Source organism: Sparus aurata, chromosome 18 (genome assembly GCF_900880675.1).
Source record: "Sparus aurata chromosome 18, fSpaAur1.1, whole genome shotgun sequence".
NCBI lineage: Eukaryota > Metazoa > Chordata > Actinopteri > Spariformes > Sparidae > Sparus > Sparus aurata.
The window spans coordinates 13,760,217-13,768,818 of NC_044204.1; positions in this window are offsets into that span (position 1 = coordinate 13,760,217).

Below are 8,602 nucleotides of genomic sequence, written 5' to 3' on the forward strand. Positions count from 1 at the left end.
CTTATACAAACTGACAGGATGAAAAATGATGCAACACACTGAAACACACTACAAACTGTCCCTCCCGACTATGTATTTACATGAACATATGATATAGACTGTGTGTGTGTGTGTGTGAGAGAGAGAGAGAGAGAGTGTGAGAGAGACACACACACACAGACACACACACACACACACACACAAAACAACTGTTCATATAGGACAGAGTGAGGGACAGATGGAGTGCGGCAGGTGCAGGGGAGGCAGCGTGTACAGTGCGTACTGTGCATATGGCAGCGTGTACGTGCACTCAGCTGTACTTCTATGAAGAGCCATCCACCAGCCTCCATTCAGCAGGCAGCCATTTACATCTTCCTGAGCTGCGGCGAAATTTGAGTGCCGCAAAAGTGTTTCCATTAGCGGCGGCAGTCATTTGTTGGGGACAAGGACGCACGTTCCTTTTTTTCCGAGGCACTCACAGGCTGAGCATTATTCACTTGGCACAGTAAATAAACATAATCAATGCTCAATCTGAGATTCGTGAACCGTGAACACGGACCATCGAGATACTTTAACAGATGCACGGACCCCGATAGCTGGCTGTGTGAAGCACCTTAAAGTTGTCTTTGATAATTTCTCTTTATATTTCCTTAAAATGGAAACTTGGACTGCACACAAACATTTGAAACACGCAAATGCTTTAGTTATCTTTCCTCTCGCCATAGAAATTCCTTTTTTTGTCTTGGCCTTAGCTTGGGGACTTACAACCAACAGAAAACTGTGGGGAAAGACCCAGGGTTTAGGGTCTAATTAAAATGTATCAAGTTGCATTGCGGGAACTGTTGGAACCAGAGAGCATTTTAGAGAGTTAAGTCTAGGTGTCTCAGCTTCCACTGCTTTTAACCTTTTTTAATCTGACTCTCGCAAAGAGGCCAAATGTATGGAAACACTACTCAGAGGTCCAGTTTGTAAGACAGCTGATTGCTGAGTGTCATTCCCAGCTTGTCAAACACTGTGGGTCGAAGGCCGGCCCAGCATTGAAAAGCTGCTTGTGAATAACATGATATAACAGTGGTTATTTTATTTTGAAAAACTGGCCTGCTCTTGTAGTGATGTAATTCCATGGGGTCCAACTTTACATGTATGTATACCTGATGAGCAGGTGGCACGTTGTGTGGCAGCCTCTGCCACCAGTGTCTGAATGAATGCTGACTTGTGGAGTAAAGCACTTTGAGCAGTCAGCAGGACTAAAAAGGTGTTTTACCATTATGGTCCAGAGCTACAAGCAAGGTAAGGGGGAGGGAAGGTGGCACCACAATCCTACTTTTTCCAACTCTTTTTCCATTTCATTGAATTTAATACCATTTACTGTAATATTGGTAGCAATTTAATAGCGAGTAATACACCAGAATACATGAGATGATATCTACTCGGTTGAAATGATCTAGTGGAGGACCCCCCAAACCTCTGTAAAATGATCCCACCCATATTTTATTGAATGCTTGCTACGCTCATGCTCTGACTTGTCATCCAATGTCATTATCAGTTAAACATCATGCTGATTGTTAAGCCACAAAGACAGCCTCACAGTGCCACGAGCATGGCTGTAGACCCATGTCTGTTTACCCATGATTACGATCGCTGATGATAGTTGTGCTGATTCATTCAATTCCAGTGCCCTTAATACTCAAACGATTATCCCGATATACTATTTAACCTGGCTTCATTCTTTAAAGCACAGACTCAACAAAAAACATCACGAGCCAAAGAGAGACAGGAGGGTCTTTCTCCTGTGTTCTGCATATTCAAGATAATCAAGATACTGCACGCCCTCGCAATGACAGTGTGTTATAAAAGACGTGCTGCGGGAGCATTTGGGCTCCATTTGTGCCGTCTTCATTGGCTCGTTAGACATGATGGACAAAGATGGGGAAAATGGAACTGGGCTTGCAAATAGGCGGAATTATCCCCAACCCTCACAGTCTCATTCCTCCGCCGTTTCTCTCATTTCCCATGTTTAACCGTGTAATTGAATACATTACATTCCCCCGCAGAGCACTCCAGCTCCTTTCCCCTCCATCTTTGACACCTGACTTCTGTGCGACCTCCACTTTGCAAACGCTTTTTCAAGGAAATGTAACATCTGCAGCTCTTGAAACATGTTCAGTCAGGAGATAATGCTCTGATATCAATTAAAGAGCGGGGAGGGGAACAAATGGCAGCCGCTGAACCATGTGGGAATACAGAAATTAAGCGGTATTCCCCTTTAACCGAAGCTCTTGAAATGGTGCTCCCAGGTGCATTGGTTTCTGTGTCAAACTCCGAAAAATCTAATGAATCCGGTGTAATAAAATCCCAGCACTACTTCCTTTAATCTTTAATTTGACGCCCGACTTTTGTGGCGACCGCTGTTGTACAATCACACTCTAATTTCCCCCCAAAGCAAAATTTGCCCAGTCTCATGACACGCAGGCACCAATGATTAACTGTGAGCAATTACTATTTGAATAGGGGGGCCCTCCTTGTCTTCTTTTCTTCGCCCCACAGAAGACAGACTAGCTATTAATAACAAAGCGCCGAGTCGTCTTTGTGTGACCTGTCACTTCAACTGGATTTCTCTATTCCAGGAAACAGGGACACACCAGTCATCTGAACAGCCCCGCACAAGTCAGAAGCATAGTTATGAGGCGGAATGATGAACAAAGTATGCAGCAGTGGTAATAAACGCATGCAGAAGAACACGCATGCGATACACGGACGTTGTTCCCCTTTTCATGCAGGAGACAATGCAAGAGAGGAGACTGATTGTCTGGAAAAACACAGCTCATCAAACAAGAGCGTTCTCAAGTGGTGGCTCCGGCTGATAAATGCAACGGCATCTAACTCGCATTTGTCATCATCTCGTGATTGTTTTTTTTTTTTTTTTTTTTTTTTTTTGTCTTTTTGAGGAGAGAGAGGTTAAACTGGAGTGCAATTACATCCATCATCATTGTTATAATCACCACCATCAATACGGTTTTTACAATTTCAGACACTTGGTAACAGTGGGTTTGATAATAAAGTATATGCTGCCACAAAAAACTAAAAAAAGAGCCAGGAGATTAAAATCTGATGCTCTAGAAAACTTGATCTTTTACGAAATATTAAGAAACTAGAAGGGCACTCAGTGGAGCGCATACATCTGCTAAGACCCAACAGTCCCCTTGTATTCAGCCTAATCCAATAGCAAATCAAAACAAATTTCCATTCGCTAGATCTGCATTTTTATTTCGATCCACATCAAATTGTACTCATAGATACCTGCCACCTAAATACTACATGTGCCTGTTTAAAGATCAAAGATTTTTCTGGCAGTAGGTTTCATCTGAACAAGAATATAGGCTTGAAGGACAGCTAGTGTTTTGTTTGGAAAATAAAAAATCTGGTTAACTTCCTCAATCGTTCCTTTCCAGAACATTGATACACTGATAATATTGTAAAATATTCTTTCATTATTATGTGTTTAGTGCTGAAATCCCTCTCAGTTTTCAATATAATATAATAATACATATATATATATATATATATATATATACACACACACATAGTGCATTTCATCATTTTGATGTTTGTGTAGGCTCATATTGTAGTTTTTAATATTGTGCCTATTGTAGTTTTTAATATAGTGTATGTTGTCATTTTCAACATAGTGCATGTTGCAATGTTTAATATTTTGTATTCTGTAGTTTTGATTACCATATATTTAGTAATTTTTAACATAGTTCACTTTGTACTTTTGATTATCCTGCAGTTGTAGCTGTAAGCATATTAAGCATTTAAAGATACTCATACCACAACAATGAGAAAAAATACCAATGCAGGCCCTTGAGAAATGTTTCTATTGCAGTTGAATCTATGAAGGTAAAACATTGTTTTTTTATTTGTTTTATTTGTTTTAACCCTTTAGGCGCCAGAGTCGCAAATTTGCGACACACCGCGGTACTGAACAAAACAGCTGTTTTCTCCCAATAGAGTGTTACATGTCGTTCATACTCCCCACCACTAGTTGGCAGACATCCTATACTTAGACCTTAGCTCATAAAAACGTCTTGCTTCAATGCAAAATGTTCGAGGAAGTCCCATGCAAACTGTGGGGTGAGAGAGCGGAGACAGTGCGCCAGGAAGCCATTTTGCTGAAGGGGTATTGCTGGATTCAGAAGTTATTGAGACGACACTTAGGGAAGTGATTGAGCTCCTATTCGGTGATTCTGATTCTGAAGTGGAAAATCTAGCTTTGGGAGATGACGGTCGGTTGATTAGTGAGCTTGCTAGTCGCGGTGCGTCTTTGCATAGCAATGGCGGTGCCGCGCAGAGCGAGGAAAACGCACAAGCACTAACACACGATCCTTTGGCCAATAAGTGGGAATGGAAATGATACACAAACTCGTAGTATCAGTAGGGAAGCGAATGGATGTGGTAGAAGTAGCGGGGGTGGTGAGAATAGCGCTGGGTGTCAGCGTTAGTGTTCACTCTTTCCACCGCGACGGTCATGTAGCCTCCATCCGCGGCAGAGGTGCAGCTATGCGCCGCAGCAGTGTTCACGAAGCACAAAGCACACATGAGTCCAGCTCTTCTCACAAGACTAGAGGAGATAGCAGGGGGAGACGTGGGTGAAGTGTTCGTAGAAAGGCTGATGGGTGTCGTAGGGGCAACAGGGGAAGGCAGAACAGGGCTGGAAATGATGATGATAATGGTAATGGTGGCTGGGCTTACTTGAGAGATGAAGTATGGATAAAGCCCTTTGATGAGCAAATTGGATATCGTGGTGACAGAAAGCTAAGCAATGATTCAAGGTCTATAGTTTTTTTGTCTCTCTTTCTGACTGATGATTTCTGGTATCTTATAACAATGGAGACAATGCTCATCAGTATTTAGGCTGACATGAACTAATTCCAAGTTCACGGTTCCATGAATGGTATGATGTAAATGTAAATATATATATATAGTTCTTATTGTCTCTATGCCTTGCAATGAGAGGCTCCACACTCTACAAATATTACAAACTTTTATCTGGATAGATGGGCACAGATAAGGCCTCTGCAGCTAAAAGACGCCTACTGTTATTATTATCATATAATAATAATAAAAATAATAATAATAATAATAATAATAATAATTATAATTATAATTATAATAATAATAAAGAAGAAGAGAAGAGAAAACTAGAAAAAGGGAAGAAAAAAGTGTCCTTCAATGGGGGGGGGGGTGGTGGGTAAAAAAAACGCATACTGTTTACATGAGTTTTGTGGTGTACTAATAGTTCTAATTGACTGTTGGCTTACAATTTACTTTTTCTCTGTTCATTTGATGTGTGGACAACATAACAAATGGATGGAGGGGATGAATCTGATGAAATAAGTTCAACTCTCTTTCAAAATACCAGGTATTTCATGGAAATTACATAATCCAACATGGCCGCCACCATATGACGTCATAATATGCAAATTAGATGGGAAAAATTACTCCCTTCATAAACTTTAGGTCATTCTCAATATTTGTCTCATTTACACTTTGTCTCTATCTCAAACTACATTCAAGCCAGAGCCTTCTGAAATTTAGATGTCAAAATCTAGTATTTTTTTAAAATAAAACCCGGCGCCTAAAGGGTTAATATAATCATTTGCTATTGTTAATTGACTTACATAAGCTTAGCTATGGTTGTTGAGATTTCAGGGATACAGAGCATTTCGAGGAACTCCGAGAAATGATATCACAATGGACACATGTAATGCAATGTAGGCATCGGTGAACCAGTTCTATCTAAGAGTTGCTGTGTTCTCATAAATCTGTGGCCTTTCTGCACAATATCTGGGCTAATTCTCAAACTCTCTGATCACACTTCTTGTTTGTCCTCTTTCCTTTCATGTGCACTATGTGTGGATGGATACAGTACATCAACATAAGAACCAGATTGAATCAATTCAATGTAAAATAAGGTTTACCTCTGTTGGGCACTTTTGCAAATGTGACAGTCTTTTCTCCCTTTTAACTGGTGGTGTAATTTTTTGATCCATATAAAAACCAATCCAGTGAGCACTGTTCAGAATCAAATGCATAACTCAAGTTTTCCCTCAGATGATCCAGAGCCTTGATTGCGACGTTTTCTGGGCTGACACGCTAATGAGGAATTTAGACTGTTGCCCTGGGACTCAGATTCATTAAAAATACTTTCATTTATGCCAGAAACCCAAAATCCAAACCACTCATGTAAGCTTAAGATCCCATTTTTTAAAATGACCAGGAATTAAAGGAACATCCACCCTAAAACGTTTTTCGACGTTATGAAGAGCTGCTGGCAACATGTGTGGGCAGCCAGCCAAGGACTCAATTTGCATTTTTCACATCACCGTCCATCATGCGCAGAAATGACATACGGCAATGTGTGTGTGCGGGAAGGAAGGAAATTTTGCCCTTTCAGTGTAACTGCGTTATGATTCATGCATATTACATTATAGTCTAAAATATTATGTTGTACACAGAGAGAATGTCTTGTGTTACATTCGTATTCAATTTGGACAGCAAACAGTGTTTTTTATGTTTTGGCCCCGCACTCATAAAATCTTTAATACGAAACGACATTATCATTATGAGGATAAAGTGCACGCTGTCAGCTTTCATTTGTGGGTATTTTTCCACCCTGTTGAAGAGGCCGTTTACATTTTTTGGAACAACCTTTCACTATTTTTTAGGAGCTACTGTCTAATCTCATTAAGGTCTCGTTGATGCTCTCATTATTCACTGCTTAAGTGAACCGATAGACCCTTGTGCTCATGTGCTGCTATATTGTTTTATTCCTACTGAAGGTGCAATTAATGACGAGCAGTAGCAGCAGGAAATCATTCAGACACAGAGTAAAGAATATCCTTATGGAATAATTTATTGCGGTGTACATTAGCGTATGAATGTGTGTGTGTGAATGGGTAAGCTCTGGTCCACTTGCTCACTGCTAGGATTGAAGATTGACTGATGGCTGGATAGCATGACATCATTGATTGCAATTATCGGTTCAGGCTGCAATAAGCACACGTGAAATGAGCAGACATGACAAAGAAATACATCTTGTGCAGGCAAATATTGTTAAATTGTTACAGACTGTGACTGTGGACTTGATCATCAACCTGTTATCCTTCAACAACACTAGTTTGTCTAAAGGTAAAAGTGTGTACTGCTGTTGCCATAGGCCACACTTGCAAAACATGCTGGTATGACCTCTTCCTGAATCCAGAACCGGGGCATCTGCAGCCGGTCACAAAGCGCTTGGAGGTGTGCTGAGGCTGAGGTGGAATGAGATTGTTTGCGTTGTGAGCTATTTGTGTCAGGATTTTTAGCCCACAAGGTACATGGTTTGCATGCGTTTGCCAGTTTGATGTCAGGAAAGGTTTTGGTTGTGTTGTCGAATGTATTGATCAGTTACTTGTTTTGAATTGTTTTGTATCTTCACCTTTTGCCAGGAAGCTCAGGGTGTTTGAGTATTTTGGATTCACGGCTCGCTGGTGTGTTATTTTGTCGTTGAGTTAGAGCTCCCACATATGCCAGTAAATGATATTTACACGATATGTCTATGGGAGAGGGGAAAATCGAAAAGGACAAGCGACAGACTTGAGGTTGCGACGGATACAAAGCACTTTTTTCCTCATGGAATCTTGGGATTCTCTTTTCTGTTTTTCCGCTTTTAAATGAGTCCCTATTCAATTTGTGAATACTAAGCGCTCCGTTCTTTGAAAATCAATTCCACCAGCAACAATGTGGTGATATAAGTCCTTCAAAGAAAAGCAATATTAGATTTTAGGCTCATAAATATGTCATGAGGTGATGAATATTTAATCACAGGGTTGAGTTTTACTATATTCTGCAGCAGCAAAGCCTCGGTTGGTTTGACTGAGTTTCAGATGGTGACTTCACAAGGTTGACCTATCGACAGTGTCTTGCATTCTGGGAAATGAGCTAAAAAGAGAAGCTGCTTGACAGCCTGATGAAAAGAAGGGAGAAAAAGTCTTCTCTCCCTGGACGTCTTTCTTAAATCTTCAGTCCCTCTCTCCAGTTTGAAACTCTTCTGTCTCCATCTTTCTGTCTACATCTCAGTGTGTCTCTCAGGCTTTCTCCTTCTCCCCCGGCTCACTTAATAAATAGCCGCTCTCCAAACTTAACCTCTCCAACCTCCCTCCTTTTGTCTCTCTCTCCTCCCTCCCGCTCACTCCAGCTTTTTAAAGTGCCACTCTCCCTCGAGGCTCTTCCATGTCATTACTGCAGTCCCGGATTCAAAATGTCATTAAAGTCATTGCTTTAGTCAGAATTTATTTCAATTAGACCCAGTCACCCTGGGACTCCCAATCCCTGTGTCTTCTTCTTCCTCTCCCTCTACCTCTTCTTCTTCTTTTTCTTCTCCCTTTATCTCCAGGCTGATGACACTGATGCTGACAGATTGACCCCGTGTTACATTAGTTTCTGTTTACATACTAAATGCAGGCTAGGGTACAGTTTAGAGGATCACTGCGGCTCAGGAGACAGAGTGGGTCATTCACTGATCGAGGGGTTGGTGGCAGGCGGCAACCATTGATCGGGTCAGCACATTGCATGGTAGATC